Raw genomic sequence first — 19,636 nt, 5'->3', positions numbered from 1 at the left:
AGGGCAGGTGTTCCGGCCCGTACATAATGGGTCCAACAGGTAATACCTCTGCCTGATGTATAACACAAAATATAAAAGCAGTCGAAGTCTGCATTTGTTGAGCTGCAGAAAACTTGGCTTGACTCCTCTACTATATATTGATGACTCCAGCATAGAAGCAACTGTATCTGTTTCCCATTTATCACTACCTGTATCTACAAATTCTTCTCACGGTAATCAATGGGTGCCACTATGTTCTACAGGAGAAAGAAAGCCAGCTTCAGAAGGCTGGATCCATGTAGCGTTCCTGGATAACACTCATCTTAATGCCCTTAGCATTATCAAATCATCCACAGGAGATTAGCAAATCACTTTACAAACTATGATTTTGGCTGCTTAAGTTCTATTAAAGTGTGCTATCATTTTCTAAGTATGACAATACCAAATTGCAAAAACGTGCCCTCCACCATATACTTCTGTCATACAAGCCCCTAGCTTGACTAAAGTGTCCGTTCCCACAAGTTCCCCTTTCCTTTTGTAGACCACCCTCATATAATTCTTCAGGCTTCCTATTGTTGTAGGTTTGGAGGTGGAGCCTGGGGAGGCTGGTGTTTAGGGAAGGGGTGGCTTTAGTGTCCACACTCCAGAACCACCATTTTTTCCAGGGGATCTGATCTCTGTAGTACATAATTTCAGGAGGTCTACAGGCCCCACTTGAAGGCTGGCAATCCTAACCATGACTAGTTTCAATTATTAGTCCCACAGGACAGTATTTGGTACGTTCCCATTGACAATATAAATATACTTAAAGCGCCCACTGTTTCATCAACATTTGCATTGTTAATATCCAGAATTGTTTCTATATTAGACTGCATCAAAGGCACTACTAAAATACAGATACGTCTAGTGTATTTCTCTCCTCCATCCTCTTCAATACTATTTTAAATGTTAAATACCGTGATATATAAGTGTACTTATCCCTAAATAGACCCTTTTCAACATTTGCCATAGCATCGCACTCAGTTTTTAAAATTACTTGAAGATTATATTATAACTTTAAAAGCCTCCACTATTTCTGCTATACATATCTTTGATATGCCAAAAGTTTTACTTAGACATTTACAGCAGTCTTAGGTTTAAAGCACTTTTTAAAATTATATTAATTAATCCTTCTAACAACCTGGTAAGATAGCATAGCAAAAACTCTATCTCTCTGCAATTTTGCGAACAAAAAACCATTTTCTCTGTTGAATTGGAATTACAAACCTATGAATGTGTGCTGTGTATTAAGTAAACTAGTGAACTTATTCAGTCAGTTTACTTGATCTTAATGCTTGTCACAGATGGCTGATTAATACATTGTGAACATTACATATAGGACACTTAAGTTCTTCCATGGAGTTAGCTATTCATATAGAGAGATTTATTATGCAGAAGATCACATGATTTTGCTCACCATAAGCCCATGCGGTCCCTTCCTCCAAGGAAAGTAATACAAAGGTATCATGTTACAGTATATAGAATCATAGAATAGAGTTGGAAGAGGCCATACAGGCTGTGTTCATACTCACAGCTTAGGAGTCTTTTACCTGCTATCTGATCCTTTTAACTGAAGGTGCTGAGGATTGAACCTGGAACCTTTTGCATGCCAAACAGAAGATCTGCCACTTAGCCATGCCCCCTACTATATACATCATTGCTATCCATATAGAATCATAGAATCATAGATTTGGAAGGGGGCATACAGGCCATCCAGTCCAACCCCCTGCTTAACGCAGGATCAGCCCTAAGCATCCTAAAGCATCCAAGAAAAGTGTGTATCCAACCTTTGCTTGAAGCCTGCCAGTGAGGGGGAGTTCACCACCTCCTTAGGCAGCCTATTCCACTGCTGAACTACTCTGACTGTGAAAATTTTTTTCCTGATATCTAGCCTATATCGTTGCACTTGTAGTTTAAACCCATTACTGTGTGTCCTTTCCTCTGCAGCCAATGGGAACAGCATCCCACCCTCCTCCAAATGACAACCTTTCAAATACTTAAAGAGGGCTATCATGTCCCCTCTCAACCTCCCTTTCTCCAGGCTGAACATTCCCAAGTCCCTCAACCTATCTTCATAGGACTTGGTCCCTTGGCCCCAGATCATCCTCGTTGCTCTCCTCTGTACCCTTTCAATTTTATCTACGTCCCCTTTCAATTTTATATACTCACATATAAGCTGACTCGCATATAATACGAGACTTTTAATTTTACTACAAAATCTGGGAAAACTTATTGACTCGCATATAAGCCGAGGGTGGGAAATGCAGCAGGCTACTGATAAAGTTACAGGGTGGCCTAAGCACTTAATCCATGCTCCATCATCACAGGCTTTCCCATCCAGCATCCCCCCTCCACAAATACAGAAAAGTCAAGAGGATGAATAGCTGCTCATTTTTGTACCCCACGTTTCACTAACCAAAGGAGTCTCAAAGCGGCTTACAATTGCCTTCCCTTCCTCTCTTGATGCCAGACACCCTGAGAGAGCACTGACAGAACTGATCAGTGAGAACAGCTCTGGCAGGAGAACCAAACAGTGCCCCCCAGGCCAGCAAACCAGAACAGAACAATAGTACCCAAAGTTGGCAACCTACTACAAAAATTACAACAGCTACCAAACTAGGGACTACAGTGCTGCCCAGAACAAAACATTGAAATAAAAAACTGTAAAACTTAAAACTGAAAGAAAGAACTATAAAAATCAACTTTTAAAAGAAACACAACCCCAAGAAGAAAAGCCAAACAATGCTACCCCTCAGATAAAAGAAGAAAGAAACACTAGGAGAAACAGTAAATCCCAAAGCACCCTCAAAACCCACTCACAGAAACGAAAATAATAGTTTGGAAGAAGTCATTAGGAAAAGAAGGCGGGGGGAGTCAACCTCAGTCAAACCATTGATGTCCGACAAGCTGCCAGCTTTCAAGATCTTTGCAGAAGGCAATGGTTGGCTGGTAACAACTAGCTCACTTGCAAAAAGCTCAGCTGCAAAAAGCAATGCTATGATTAGCTGGCTGGGAGTAATAAACTCAGTTTGCAACAAGCTCAGCCACAAAAAGCAATGCTATGATTGGCTGGCTGGGAGCAGACTGTTATTTCAATTACCCGCGTATAAGCCGAGGAGGGCTTTTTAGTGCTAAAAACTTTGCTGGAAAACTCGGCTTATATGCGAGTATATATGGTAGATACTCTGGGATGACTGGAAAAAATGGAACCTGGATTCCTACAACAATTTTACAATGGTACAGGATATTGCCAAAGTTGATATTGCCACATTGCTTTAGCATCACTTTAATACCTGGCCAGACTTCCCTTGCCAGATTCTGGACAGTTTGCCCTGATATTACTGCTTGGTCAGAAAAACCTTGAAGAGTTGGTTCTTATATGCCGCTTTTCTCTACCCAAAGGAGTCTCAAAGTGGCTTACAATTGCCTTCCCTTTCCTCTCCCCACAACAGTCACCCTGTGAGGTAGCTGAGGCTGAGAGAGCGCTGATATTACTGCTTGGTCAGAACAGCTTATCAATGCTATGGCGAACCCAAGGTCACCCAAGTTGGCTGTGCATGGAGGAGCGGGAATCAATGCTCCTAACCACTATACCAACTGTCCTGGAAGTAACCAAGCACAGCTTTATTTGATGTTCAAAGCTGTATAGTTTAGGACCAATATACCTGAAGCTATATGCCTACTCTCTCAGGAAGGTGAGGTTTTCTTTTGATTTCTTCTCTCTCTCTCTCTCTCTCCTTTCCTAAGCTGCTAAGCTACTGGAGAGCATTAACTTGCCTTGTGAGAGGACAGAGTTTGTGGAGGAGTGAGTGAGTGCTTGTAGTCTGCTGGAAAATGGTGTTTTTTTTCTGTGTCTGTTTGGGTACTTTGTCTGGTCTACTGCTCCTAGAAAGAGGTCTCCTAATCTGATGTTAATTGCAGGCTCCACCTTCTTCTATTGCCTTTGGGAAGCAGGGGTTGTGGGCTTCTGAACTATAAGGCTCCTTCCTAGGCAGAAGCATGAGGGCAAGATTCAAAGGGCTTTTGGCCTATTCCTTTTAGCTTGAAGATCAGGCCTGAGGACCCTGTTTCACTCTAGATACCTTTAAACCACTGACCAGTTATGAAGGTAGAAAGCCGGCAGGGGAGCAGGGGCCATCCAGTGTTTTGACGAGAATGCCACTTATATGATTATTTACCCCCTGGGTAGAAATCATGGGTGTGTGCTCATTTCATGGAGCTCGTGGATCTCAGGGCGCAGGTTCATTCCCTGCTTGCCCACCTGAAGACAGGCTTGCCCACCTGAAGAACCTGCAGTACAGAGAGATGTTTGGGGAAGAGACCCTCAGGGACTTCCAAGAACAGTCCCGCTCCTGCGCTGACAGCTCTTCTGATGTTGTGGGGAGAGACAGTCTCCAGGTCATACAAACACAGAAACAGTACAAAGCAGGTAAAATAATAAAACTAAATAACTACTTATTCAGTCTTTAGTCCTGTGACACAGACGCAATTTGGTCAGACTAAAGGTCCAAAGTCCAGCTAGAACTCCAAAGTCTAAAATCAAAGAAGCAGGTGTTCCAACTGCACAAGGACCAACCTACATTCCAAAGAATGCCAAAAAGGAAAGGAGGCTCAAGATCAAACTGGAATGAATGGTCTTCCTTTATATCAGAATGTTCAAAGCTGGCAATCAGGTGGGCTAAGACCTGTGATCATATACTTCTGCAGCTGGAATGTACTCACAAGCAAACTGCTCAACGATGCCAAGGGTTCCTTGTCCTAATGAGATAGAATATGAATGTGAAACTCCCTCTGGGTCTCCGGCCTTGAAGCTTCTAGGCTCACTTGCACATATACTGACTCCATCTCATCCTTATCTCTCCTGAAACTGCAAATCACCCAGACATTTATTTCCTAAAGTCAGTAACTTGATTAGGCCCAAAAATCTCAACCATAATTTGCAAGCCCAAAAAATGGCTAGAGAAAGTCAATTTCTTGACACTCTAAGGAATGGGTCCATAGTCTACGGGTGCTCTTTAACCCAGGGCAACTGCTCAATTAGCAAGTGGCAACTGTAGTCAGGGTGTCTTTTACCAGCTTTGACTGGTTAGCCAGCTATGGCTTTTCCTGGACAGAAAAAATCTGGCCACTGTAGTGCATATTCTGATTACATCTAGATTAGATTACTGCAATATGTTCTATGTGAGGCTGCCCTTTAGACGTGTTAGTAAAATTTCAATTGGTACAGAATGCTGCAGGCAAGATGTTGACTAGAGTGGGTCATGGGGGTCATGTCACCCCTGACTTGTTCCATCTACGCTGGATTCCAGTTTGTTTCCAGGAAAAATTCAATGTGCTGTCTCTGATATTCAAAGCTGTATAGTTAGGACCAATATACCTGAAACTATATGCCTACTCTCTCATGAACCTGCTTAACGATTATGGTCATTTTCAGATGAACAGCTTTGGGTGATCCTGACTTCTGAGAGATTAGGCAAATGACAACCCAAGTTACCATACTTATTGGTTACCATACTAAAGCTCTAGAATTTTCTTCCCAAGATTTTTTTTCCATTCTGTCACTGTCTTTCACCAGAGGGTAAAGTCTCTTGTTTTATTTGGCATCCCCTCCTTCTTGACCAATGGTTTTATCACATATGTATTAAATTGTTCATCTTGCTGGCCTTTATGAAGGCAGAAAGGAAAGTGTAAATTTTGTAAATAAATGAAAAATAAATTATTACAATTTCAATTTTTTTGGCAAGCAGAAAAGACTGTGAGGCATTTCAGAATAAAAACTACAAGTTTTCTGTAATAAAATACTCTACCACAATACTACAGATTGCCCAATTTTCTAGCAAGTTAAAAAACAATATAACTACATGCGCTTTTTAATCCTCTTGTTACACAATTGTTTGAGTTCCGCAAGAAGAAAATTAGTGATAATGCTTTCCATTTAATTAGTATATTACATGCACTGTAATTATTAGAGGGAAATGTTATATTAACGAAAGCGAAAGTTAGCAGTAAATTACCTTGTAGTTATTGTCAATTTCCCAAGCTACTGCTCCTTAAGATAACCCTCTCCCTATGGTCCTTCCGGTAATTTTTCTTTGCCTGATAAACACGATGATTAAACTGCACACAGTGCAAACCTTTGATACTTTTTAAATTAAATCCATGCCCAGCCTAAGGGCTGTGTCTGATTTCAACTAAATGTGTCAGTTAATCAGATAAAAAATTATCAGTAACTCAAAGAAACAGCAGCCTAAGGCTTCATCAGGGCTAGGGAGAGCTGAACAAAATAAGACATTCAGACAATATCACATTATGAGTAAAGGTTACTGATAAGCATAAAGCCAAACAGAACTGTTCATCACCTTAATAATATCTATCTTTGGAGAACAGTTACATACAACAGTCAAATTACCGCGTTTTATGAAGCAATTAGAAAAATGGGCCCCTATGCCAATATACTATTAAATTGAACATACACTGAGGGAAACTAAGAAACAGACTTGCAAAAAAATGGTTTCTAAGAAAAGTTCATACCGAAATCATCTTGTTTTATTTTCAAAACAAATATTTATTTTAAAGATCATTAGCCTAAATGCATAGTCTCCTCTTTCTCTCCCGTCTTCCGGCCGAATAATGCTAGGAAGATGGTAGAGGAAGAGGTGAATCATTGAACTTTTTCATTTCACTTTACCTCCCTATCCAACATGGATTTTGTACATAAGGGTAGTATAATGCACAGCAGTGTCTTTATGGGTTGTTTTTTTTTTAGTCAAAGTCCCTACTCAATACAGTGCCCTGTCCTCTTGATGGTAGCATTTAAGATTTTTCATAATACTTGAAGATATGCAACACTTCCATGGGATGCATAATATGTTTTTAATTTTCTTATACATGCATAATATGCATAAATAAGAGACCAGAGAAATATTTATGCATTGGTCTGCAAGTGCTTTGCACTCCTTAATGTGCACTAGCCATGAGGCAAAATGATAAGTGTTTCTGAGGCATCCTTTCCTCTGCCTTAGTAAAATCCAGCTGAAAGCTTATGTGTCCTGGTACCAAAGAAGAGAACAGGGATTTTATCCTAACAAGAAATAAGTTTACTTTTCTGGGAAAGAAAGAGAAATTGTAGGTTTCATGATCAACTGTACACATATGTATAGCTGTATACACAAAAGCGCCCTAACTGGGTGTTTCAGCCTCTCTCTGCCACACTAATAATAGGATAAAAGGGGGACTAGCAGAACAAAGGTTTTAACCTTTAAGGCTATAAGCGGTCTGGGTTCCACTTATCTGAGAGACCACTTATCTGCTTATACCCCCTGCAGGGCTCTTCACTCTGCAGGTATGAATTTGCTGTTTGTTCTGGGCTCCTGGGATGTCTGCTGGGCCTCGACCAGGGTCAGGGCATTTCAGCCTTGGCCCCAGCCTGGTGCAATGGGCTCCCAGAAGAGATGAGAGCCCTGACGGAGCTCTCTGAGTTCCACAGGGCTTGTCTTCTGCCAAGCATTTGGATGAGGCCAAGGTGGCGACCAGAGTTGTGAATGGTGGATCCCCCGATTCTAAATTTAATTAAAATTTAACAGCTACACTCCCGGGTCATCTTGCTTAATGATCATCAGCGGGACCCATTGGCTGCACAGCAGGACTGCAAGTTTTGGAGGTTAGATTATTTTTTAAGTGAGCCACCATCTGTTGTCATTGCTGTTGAAGTTGCTGGGGTTTTATGGGGATTTTATTGTATTTTATTGATATTTTATGAACCACCATGAAACAGCTCATTGTGAGTAGCAGTGTATAAATTGTAAAATGAATGAATTAATAAATAAATACATAAATGGGCTTTGGAGACCAAGACATATGAGGAAAGGTTGAGAGAACTTGGTCTGTTTAGCCTGGAGAGAAGGCAACAAGAGGTGATATGATAGCCATCTTCAAGTACTTGAAGAGGATCCTCACAGAGAGGATGGAGCACAGTTGTTTTCTGTTGCCCCAGAGGGTTGGACCAGAACCAGTGGGTAAAAATTAATTCAAAAGAATTCTCAGCTAAACATTCGGAAGAAATTCCTGACAGCGTGATTCCTCAGTGGAACAGGCTTCCTTGGGAGGTGGTGAGTTCTCCTTTCTTGGAAGTTTTAAAGAAGAGGCTAGATATCTGACAGAAATGCTGATACTGTAAATTTAGGCAGCTTGTGAGTGGGTGGGCAGAAGGGATTGTGTCTGACAGAAATGCTGATCACCACTTTGGGTCAGGAGGCGAATTTCCTCCAGGCCAGACTAGCCAGGGATTCTGTTTTTTTGTTTGTTTGTTTGTTTTTTTTTTGCAGAGGGGCATAATCTGAGCATGGGAGGGCAGGTAGTTGTGAATTTCCTGCATTCTTCAGGAGGTTGGACTAGATGACCCTGGAGTACCCTTCCAATTCTATGATTTTATGAAATAAAAGGGGACAGAATTGGCTTGATTAATCACACCTTTGGGTCCCAATGCAGGATATAAATGAAGTAAATAAATACGATTTAAAATTTAAAAAATTCAGAAATGGTACAATAGTATCAAAAGACTTACAGGAATAATACTTCTAATAAGGAAGAAGAAGTAACATTTATGGGATACCTCAACATATTCTAATGTAGTTTCGGAGAAACACACATGATCTAAGAAATTCCTCTTCTGGGAATGAGTTAATATAGAAAACATTCATACCTCTCTCTTGCTATATCCGATCCATAGCAGAGGTGGTATGCTAAATCAATGTTCCGATTTGTACAATGCTGATGAAATATGAAAGCTTTGGGAGCAGCAACTTTAATTGTCATTGCTCAGAGATGTTGAAATTATGCATCAGGTTTCAGAAACTGAGAGAGAGAGAGAGAGAGAGACAGAGACAGAGACAGAGACAGAGACAGAGACAGAGAGAAAGAAAGAAAGAAAGAAAGAAAGAAAGAAAGAAAGAAAGAAAGAAAGAAAGAAAGAAAGAAAGAAAGAAAGAAAGAAAGAAAGGGATATAAACATTTGAAACAAATAAGTCATAGTTCTAAATATCCTACATTGTCAGACATTCTACACTGATTGAAAACAAATTTCTCTACTGAAGACAGGACTTCCACAAAACAAAACAAAACAAAAACACTCCTTTTGCAAAAGATGAATACTTAACACTCCAGAATGCATGGATATGAATGTGCATTGTGAGTTGGATGGCCTATATTGTCAAAAGGGAAAAGGAACTGGCAAGATAATCATCATATAGGTTCAGAAAAACTATTTTTTATCAGGAAAGATATTATACCTCACATAATTGGAACAAACAAGTAGCAGTGGTTTTAGCCACCATTTTTGATTTCTGCTATTATTTTATATGATGACTGATAAGTTTTTTAATGCTGATGGTTATGTTTCAGACTTAGTTTTCAACACTGAGGGTGTAATTCTATTTAATATATTGCTTTCCTATTCATTGTTGATGTGTTTTAATACCAGAAATTTCCACCTCAAATAGAAATGGAGGATCTCAAACTGCTCAATTCTGTTCTTACCAAACTTCTGCAGAGATGAGAAATAACGCAGTTCAAAATATTTAAATGAAATGAACCATCACTTATTTGAAAAGAGTGTATTTGATAGGTGAGGTTCTGGGAAATGCATTTGCTTTCGTGACAACAGAGAGATGACTCAGGTAAGCACAGCTTTGCGGCAGGAAATCAAAGAGGCACCAAGTGCAATGATGCTGTACTTTCAGATCATGAATGATGTCATGTCTCAGGCAGATTTAGAGAGGTGTTTATAGGATATGTTAAAAATATAGTCAAGTAATATTGTCCACATAAGAAGCCTCTTGATTTTACTCACACATATACACTTACACAGAGCCACACACACAAAGTAGTCCACAATTATGTTTGTTTCCTGCTTGAAAAAGCTACTAAATTCATAGTAAAAAATCTCTCCAGCCTGGTGCTAAACCCAAATTCATCTGTGTAGTTTCACATGCTTCCATATTCCTGTAGCTTTTTGACAGCTGCCTCAAAACATTCCACTCTTTTTCAGTGGGGGCCTCAAAACACTGCTCAAAGGAAGCTATGACAAAAGTCTCAAAATGCTCAGATGTTTATTCCCTTTGTTCTCCCCCCCTCATTCTTTCTTTTTTCTTAAACGTATTTAGGCTTGGGGAAAACCCCTGCCTTAACTGACCAAAATCCATCAGCTTTCATTTATAAGCCTAATGTAAGCCCTCTTCCAGCCCATGGCAAGGGTGCAAATTGGTATTAACCAACCTATCACACAGATTTAGCTAAAGGCTGCTTCTCTATGTAGAAAAAAAACTTGGGGGGAGGGGTAGAATGGGTGGGATATCTGACTTTGAAGGGTAATAACTATGGAATAAGTTACATATTGTTATTATATGTATTACTACATTCCTTCCTACTTCCTACTACATTCAGGTAAGAAATCCTTGCATATGCTAACTTTCAGAATATGCAGTCCTGTATATGTTGTAGTAGAATTTATTGTATATGGCCACAGACCAAAACAATATAAAACATTAGCAGTATAAAATAAGTATAAACACCCCTGTATATTCCAATCATCATATATAGAGCCTATATGTATTACTGTACTTCTCTTTTATGCTACCTGAGCTCTGCAGTGTGTTCTATTCTCAAATGATGAGTTTACACACTGAATAATACCAACATGGACTTTGCAGCTTAGAGAGAAACACTAGCCATTTTAAAAAAATGCTTTTGTATTTCGCTTTAGTAGCTGGTTACTAATGGATTTTTTAACATTTCAGATAAACTCATTTTAGTAACAGGATGCAAGCAGAATTTATTTGCTGTTCATACAAACCTACTTTCATCGGATTAACAAAGTCTGGCTAACTGCTTTCTTCCAGCTTTTTGCCTCTTTGTTGTGCTTCTGAATTGCTGTGGTTTGCTGTTATGTCCATAGTGCTCCCTGCAATGCCACTTTCCCTCCCACCCTTTTTGACCATGTGATCATTCTCAAGAGGTTTTTTAATGTTCTAAATGGTGCCACTGTAGTGCTAAACCAACACAGCACTTCAGTGCTACAGCAGCACTACTGAGATGCCTTGACTCCAGAGCAAGGGGTAGGAGTGATAGGCCTCTAGCTGCAACTATTTAGAATTCTTTTTAAAACTCTCTGAGGAAGATTGTGAGGAGGGAAGGGAGGAGCAGCACTGTTTGAAATGAACATCACTTCAGAGACAGCTCATTAATAGAAGGAAATTTGCTGTGTGAAAACCCTGCCTCTGTATCTCTTTATTCAAAACTTGAAAGGAAGACCATTTTATACAGGAATAAAATGGGCACTAGGCCCCCGCTCCCCGGGGAAGCCTTTGCAGGGCGAAGGCTTCCTGGGGGCTGGTGCACCGCGGCAACTCAGGCGCGCCCTGGGGCGTTGTCCCGGCCCGAGGAAGAGGCTTGCCGTGTTACAGATGCAGCAAGGCGGTTTCCGGGTGCATGCGTGTGTGTGTGGGGTTTGTGTAAATTGGCGGCGGGGCAGGAAGCAGCCTGGGGGGCGAGGGGTGTTAGTTCTGGGTGGGTGGCTGGGTGCGTGTGTGTGTGCGTGTTGGAAGTGTAGCAATCGGCAGGGGCGCGGGAAGTGGTCTGGGGGGCGAGGGGGGGAGTAGGCATTGGTTGGGTGCATGTGTGTGTGTGTTTGATGGTAGAGAAGCGGTGGCAGGACAGAAGGATGGAGGGGCGGTTTGCCGTAGCGTAGTTGGGGGGTGGACGGAAAGGAACAGGTACGCCGCAGCATCCCTGCTCCTTTCCCAACGGGGAGGAGAGGTCGCCGGGAAGACTCACCGGCTCAGAGGTCTTCTTTGTCTGAGTGGCAACTCCCATGGCGGCCGAGGCAAGGTCGGGCCAAGCAGCCAATGGGGAGCCACGTGATGCTTGGCCTCCGAGGGGCACTCGGAGGGGCAAATCAGAACCGCTTTGCGGCTCCTGATTCGCCCTTCCGAGTTTTTATCCCGGAGAGGGCCTGCCCTAACTCCTCCCAAGGAGCTCTTAGCGCTTTATTTAATCCGCTCCACAGGAGCGGTTAAAGATTGGCCCCACAATGAATAACATCCAGTTTAGAATGGTAATGTGAAAATCCTCACTATTTTTCCCAGTTCTTACCAGCCTGTTTGTGGAAAACTGTGGAATTTATTTATAACTCTTTATTTATAACTCGATACCTGTTGTATGTTTACTCAAAAGAAAGTCCCACTTTCTTCAGTGCACTTTAATTCCCAAAAGACTGCTACCTCAACTAAGTGATCTTTCTATCCTCAGAGGTATACCTAGAAAGCTAAAAAAAAATCTCTATGAATAACTGATTCAGCAATGCATACAGAATGCATGCTTTCAGATTACATTGTACACATGCTCTACTTAGCTGCAAACGAATCTGGTTTCTATTTGTTTTGTTGTGACAACTACTTTACATGTGCTTGGTCAGAAAATATATGAATTCAAAATGGATAATATGACAATGTTTTAAACCAGACTCCTTCTTTTCCAATTCAAAATTCCCATGATTCAGATCAGTCCACATTAATTGGCAATAAATTCAGGAAAGGCAAAGATAAACAGCAAATTATTATTTTTATTATATACTAGGGACCAAGGCCGTTTTACTTGTAAATACAATGGGCGCTAGGGGTGCTTTTGGGGCTGGGGGAAGGCTTCCTTCCCCATCCCTGGCTGCGGCATGGCCTTCCCCCCGGGGCCCGAAGAACACCCGCGGCCCCCTCGAAGACTGGACTCTGAGGCATTGTATGATTTTGAAGTCCCACTCCAAACCTCCAGGAATATTTCCATCCCAGGGGTAGCCAACCTCCAGGTGGGACCTGGAGAGCTCCTGGAATTACAGCGCATCTTCATAGTATAAAGATCGGTCCCCCAGGCAAAAAAAGGGCTAATTTGGACAGGGTTGTGGTAGAGAAGAAACATTTAAGGCCTCCCACACAGGTTGTTGTTGAATTGAAAGACTTGAGGCTTACTGCACATGGTTGTTGTGTAGATGAAACAGGAGATGAAAGAACATCCGCAGCAGCATCCAGTTTCGTCTGGAGAATAACGCTGTGCAGTGGCCTCAAATCTGCAGAGAGTTGCAAAGAAGAAGTACACATGGCTTGACTGTGTCTAACCCCCAGCCAGAGCAGTATTTTAAGTGAGAAGGGGCTTTTCTGTGGCCTCCCTGTCAGCCGTTTGGCAGGATAAATTCCCCCCCTCAAACGGAATGGCCACCCCCCATGCCCTGAGGCCCCCCCTGAGTTGCTCTTGGAAATGCCTCCCTCCCCTCTGTCAGGGGCTGTTAAAGGCTCCTTCCCAGCAGGCCTGAAGGGACGGCGAGGGAGTGCACTCACCAGCCTCCTGCCAGCTCTGTCAGTGTTCTGAGGCAATTTACAGTTGGACATACAGTTAGGACAGCCTTGGGGTGAAAAGGGATGGTGCAGCCTGTCCAAGCCTCTGTTCTCATCCCAGTTGGCAGCCCTACTGACCTCCTCTCCCTGCGGTGGACAGGAGCAGACTGGCAGCGATGTCTCCAGATTGCCTCTGGCTGGGCTGCGTGGGCAGGTCGGGAGCCACTTCATGCCTCCCAACTGGATGGAACCGTGGTCTGTCCTGGTGAGGGCCCAATCGGAAGGTGCTTTGCACTTTCCTATTGGCTTCTCACCCGACTGGCTGGAATTCTTGTCAGTCTGGGCGAGGGGCCAATCAGCGCCTTCTGCTATCCTGGACTGGCCCCACCCCTTTCTCCTCCCACTTAGGCCTTAACCAATTATTTATACCGCTTTCAGCGGTTTACAGATTATTATGTATATCTTCTTTCCATATAATAAGACATGTAACTTACTAGCAGACGACTTACTTCATAAAACAGAAGGCAGAGCCCTGGAAGAGAGGTGGGACTTTTTGGGATTATTGCCACAAGAGTTCTAAGAGCTATCTCTTCAGGCAGTTGCTGGCATAACATCTTCTGGTCCACTGCCTTTTTCCACACAAAGAGCAATATAAGGGGAGGGTTGATGGGCTTAGCCCTTATGAGGAACAGCACTGAAAGGTTGATAGGGTTAGAACAAAGCAAAAAAGCCATTACAGAAATTAAAAGAAAGCCAGGTGAAGCATATGCCCAGGTAGATTTCCATTTAGACAGAGGCTTGAAGAGGTGAGTAGAGGGGGAAAAGTAAAACCTAGCTAGGGAAGGGCTGTAAGTTTCAGAACCTTCCAAAGACAAAGGAAATAAAGCACTAATGCATACCAAAATAACAGCTATCAAAACATCTATAATGGAAGCCAGATTGGTATCTTGGTTCAGAGAGGTATCCTCTAATCTCACTTGAGAGAGTGTTGCACCAAGCCAGAGCCAGAACAAAAAAAGGCCAGTTTTACTTCTTTAGTGTTCAGGTCCACAAGCAGATTTTGATTGATCGATCTTAATGACATTTGGGAAGCATACTGGAAGAGACGGTCCCATTGATATAGGTCCTATAGATACATTTTATGGCTTTGAAAGTAAGAGTCACAACCTCCAGTGTGGAGCCAGTACACTTGGGAGAGCACAGGTATAATGTGTATTCTTCACAAGGCCCCAGTATGAACATGAGCTGCTGCCTTCTGGACCAGTTGGAGTTTCCAGAGCATTTTCAAGGGTAGCCTTGCATACAGATACAACATCCAGAGTCATATATGACATCCAGAGTCCCAGCTTGCTGTAGTGGTTTACAATGGTGACCTATAATCTGAAGAACTAGGTTTGATTCCCCATTCTCCTCCCCATACAACCAGTTGTGTAACCTTTGGTAAATCAGAGTTCTCTCAGAGATCTCCCAGCTTCACCTACGTCACAAGTGATTGTAAGCCACTTTGAGAGTGTAGTAAAAAGAAGCTCTTCAGTGAAGTGTGACTAAACCTGGACAGGCATCACCCAGTTTGACCCACACATTTTGAGGCATCATATCTAGCCTAGACCTTTTATCCTGTCATTTGGGGCAGCAAGTGTGGTAGGAAGGGCTTGATCAGCAAGAGATCTCCAGTTATAAGCAGGCACATGGCATCCCTGGGCAGAAACCTCTTAACCCTAAGTCATCCTATCTTCTTCCAGCCACAGCAACAACAAATCAAGCACATGTGAATATAAGGTCCCTTTACCAGAGAGTCATGTGTCTAGTGGCCAGAGTAGAGTCTTTGTTGTCTGTTTGTCAAACCAAGCCAGTCTGCAATTCCATTTACATAGTGAATCATCATAACCTCTGGCCAATACTTTCTTGCTTCAGAGTTAGATGCTGAAAGAACTTTTGTTGTTTCCCTGGTAGACTAGTAATAACTACTTCACCAGCAACAACTGAAAGGGAGTTTTCGCAAGGATTAAATCGGAAGCAAGAAAATATTTTCCACCTTGGCTTGGAATGGCTAGGTCTGATATTTTAAGGCAGGGTTTTCAACCAGTATACTATGATAACGAGGTGTACCTCTAGAGGGCCTCAGATATACAGTAGGACAAGGGAATCCAAGATGCCGATCACACAGAGCTAGTGGTCACTGACACAGCAGAGCTGCCATCTGTCAGCCTCTGATTGCCCTCCCTGCCCAATATGTTGCAGCAATAAGTCCTTTTCCAAGTGGGGTGTGGGTGGCTGGAAGAGAGATGCTTCAGTGGCAGTAGCTACAGGCAAAGAGGCTTCCTGGGGGGGGGAGGTGCCTCTGGAACAGCCCAGGCTTCCTTCCCTCAGTTTTTCCCTCGCCTGGGTACATTTTTCCCTCGCCTGGGCACATGAATTGATGAGAGGTGCATTGGAGGCAGCTGCTGCTGCATGCAAAGAGCTTACCTTCCTTCTTTCCTTCCCTCCATCCCTTCCTGGGGATTCCTCCGAGGAGGGCAAAGGCAGATGGGAAAGAAGTGCATTGTGGCAGCAGCAGCTGTTGGGTATCTGTCAGACAAAATGGGCTTCTGTGTGTGTGTGTTTTTAAATATCTTATTTTTTTATTTTTATTGCAGGCATGGTGGGGTAGTGTGAGGAGATGGGAGCTGTTTTTTATTTTTATTTCCACATTTTACTTTATTTTATATTATCTCTATTTGCATATGTGGGGCATGAAAAGGGGGTATGGCTAGCTCACGTCACTTCTCTGATACTGAAATAAAAATATTTCATGTGTACTTCCATGAGCAAAACGTTGAAAAAGGCTTCTTTATTATGAAGCCTCTAGGCCTTGTCTACTGAACTTTCTCCTGGCCTCTTGTTTGTGCCAGCATACTAACCCTTTCTTCACCATATTCTTCAACTCCTCATATCACGACCTTTTAACTACTTCCTTCCAGCCACACTCACTTCCTTGTTTTGGAGGAGACGTGTTTCATGTTTCCTCTGCAAATCTGAGATTTCCTTCCCTCCATCTGTCCCAAACTCTCTTTTGAATATCTATCCATGTCCTGACTTAGATAACCCAGGCTAGTACAATCTCAGCAGATGTCAAAAGATAAAAAGGGTCAGCCTTGGTCAATATTTGGATGGAAGACTACCAAGGAATACCAGGGTCATGATGTGGAGAAAGACAGTACAGTGTCTCTTACCTTAAGAAAAAAACAACCAGGGTTCACCATTAATCAGCTGTGACGGAGGGGAGGATGACACATAACCACCCACAAACTCTTAATTTACAATCTATAGCTTGGCTCAGAATTAGCTACATGATGAGGCTCAAAAACATGTCATAATAGATTAGGCTAGGTAAATGACTCTGCAGTCCTCAAGTTTACTGTTTTATGTTACAAAGCAATCCCTGGGAGTTAATCAGAATGGAAAAATACCACAAGGTTAACGCCAACCCAGATTGATCTCTATCACTCATAGCTCTAGTGTCCGATCAGAAATCACAGTATAGCCTGTTCAATATATGACTTAGTTGTAGATACACCTACTCTACGGCCTTGCTAATTCAGTGACTAACAACATTATTTTTTTTTTAAACCCAACTACAGGTCTAACAAACCAAAGCCTGAAGTAAGAAGTGTAATTAGTCTACCTGGGAAATTGCTAAGAGCTCCAAGAATCCAGTCCAGCAACGTCTTGCAATCCTTATTCCAACAGATCCAAAAGTATCCCATGTGCATACCAGATCCTTTTTCATTTTTGGGGTGTGATTTAAACTTTTTACTGTTCACTGGAAGCTGACTCTGGAGACTTTCCCAGTTTTCAAGACCAGTTTGCTAGATGAAATGTGGAAGGCTGTTCAAAGACGTTGTCCCCCAATACCCTATCCCTAGCAATAAACAATTTGGTGTGCTAGGGTCTCAATTGGCATATAAGCCTAAAAATACAATTACACAATAGATTCTATACAAGTTAGATAAGAGCTTAGTCAGTGCAGAAAATTACCGAACTACTGCTACAGAAGTCAATGTTTAAAACAATACAAACAAAAAATACCCTTAAATCAATCAGTGGTCACAAAAGCAACATCAATAATTCTACTATAGACTAAACAAAAGCAGAAGTTTTCAGTCTTTAGCTTTTTACTGTTTTTCTAGCTTCAGACAGGAAATAGGCTTTTTAAATATATAGAGCTCATTAAAGAGGCCCACTAAACTGTTCCATAATGGTAAAGGATTTCACATTCAATGTGCAACTATGAACTCAAGGTTTAATGGCCATGTCCATAACACAGTTGTCAGGATACTTTTAAATTTGATACTTTAAAGAAAACAACTGACATCATGAAGTTAATTATTAGAATCTTGCATCGTCAAATCTTTACCAAGTTTCAGAGACACATTAATAGAAGAAAAAATACCCATTTATGAAGATAAACATTCTCCATGTACATTTTAGGAAGGGGGGATTTCTCCTTGGTGACAATATAGAAATAAAATAAGCAAGCACATAAAATGTGGCTCACATGATTCATGGGGGCAAAATTCTGCAAAAATGTTCAATATACAACAATTCTGAGGCCTCCATGATATTTTTTTAAATGTCAAGAATGGACATGAGTTGGATCCAAAAGTCCCCTTGGCTAAGTGTAAAGCATTTACGAGGACATATTTTCATACTTTACCACTGAGTAACCCCAGTGAGTTGAGGGCTGATTATGCACTTACTTTGTTTTTTCCGGTGTGGATCTTGCTGAATCTAGATCGATTTGAACTCAGGTCTTCCTCTCCCCATTGAAACAGAAAAGTGTTCTGCACGTGGTTAGGGGAGTACAGAAGGGAAGGGGGGGCCAAGCACAGCAGGAGCCTCTTTCTTTCTTTTCTTGAAGGAGGAGGGAGAGCGGATTGGAGACAGCAGAGGAGGGAGAAAAAAAACCTAAGAGGCAAACCTTTAGCGATAGAAGTTAGGGTTTCTGGGAGCTTCAGCTGAGGGAAATTAGGGTTTCCCCTTTAAGGCAAGCTTGTTACCTGGGCAGCTTGGCCAATCAGGGCTTCTCTACCATTGAGCCAGCAACAAATTCGAAGCAGCCGGAGCTCCGCATAATTTCTCATGCTTTCTCAATCTGATTCTTCAAATACTAAATCCACTCTAGTGTTACCCAAATTGCGTGAACACGTGTCCTAAAACATATCTTTGAGCTTGTGGGGAAGATTAGCCCAAATGCTGCGAGAGGGGGGTAACATAGCGTTCATGGATCGAAATGCCTGTATATACCAGGGTTGATTACACCCGTAGGAACTCAAGGCAAACACAGATGTAAATGGTAAAATAGTAATATAAGCTTTATTGAAAGGAAAATAACAAAAAAGACACACAAATAGCTAACACATAGAGAAGGGGGAGGAAGAGTGGAAGGCTTGATAGTTACCTGTCGGAGGAGTGGTGGGTCAGAGGAAGAAGCACGAACCAGCGTGGGAGGTCCCAGGTTGGAAGACACTCAGCGTGGCTATGTGAAGCCACAGTTTTTATAGGATTTTGGGAAGGGGCTACGTGACAAGGCTCAGGTAAGCATGTGCTGGAACTTTCCAGAGTTCCAAGAGATTAGTACAATGCCTGGCCAAGTGGGGTGGTGGTGGCCGTAAATGGATTCGGATAAAGGTTTTAATGGCTCCGAGGAAGAGAGCCATCAGGTCTAGCTGGCAGGATGTGGGGAGATTTTCCCTGGCAGAGGGGCCAAGTGTGAAAAATGTTGCAAGACAAAGGATTTTCCTAGGAGCCCTTAGGCAAACAGGAGGAAGCCAGTCCACTCGCTTAGAAATACTATGGGGGGGGGTGAGCTGATGCGAGCTTGAGTCCAGAGGCACCTCTGGGTCAGGCAAAGGCTATCATTCCAAACCTAAGGCAGAGATGGAGTCTGGCCTGGCTTGACCGACTCTAGCAGTGTTGTCTTGGCTTTAGCTTAAGCCTAGACTATTGTGGGGTGCCATTGGTTATAGAAGACAGTGTGCCTGTCAATGAGGCAGGGGGGCCTGCCACACCTTAACACTAAGATATTGCAGGATAAAGGTAGATAGGGTCACTCCGGGTCAATCATGCTTGTTGCAGAGGAAAAATTTAAATCGGACAAAATCAAAATGGAAATTGCATTCAGTGGAGATGGCAGGGACTGAATCGACCTGGGATTGGAATAAAAGCTCCGTGCAGTTTACACCAAGGATAGTAGGCCACAC

The 19,636-nt window shown here is 42.3% G+C and overlaps 1 protein-coding gene across 2 annotated transcripts in view; it reads right to left on the bottom strand.

Moving 5' to 3' along the window:
- Positions 1–19,636, bottom strand: part of DPH6 (diphthamine biosynthesis 6) — a 295,479-nt gene that overhangs the window by 233,257 nt on the left and 42,586 nt on the right. The window lies entirely within an intron of this gene.

This window comes from Paroedura picta, chromosome 2 (genome assembly GCF_049243985.1).
Source record: "Paroedura picta isolate Pp20150507F chromosome 2, Ppicta_v3.0, whole genome shotgun sequence".
Classification (NCBI taxonomy): Eukaryota; Metazoa; Chordata; class Lepidosauria; order Squamata; family Gekkonidae; genus Paroedura; species Paroedura picta.
This window is presented reverse-complemented; position numbering and strand designations above follow the sequence as displayed.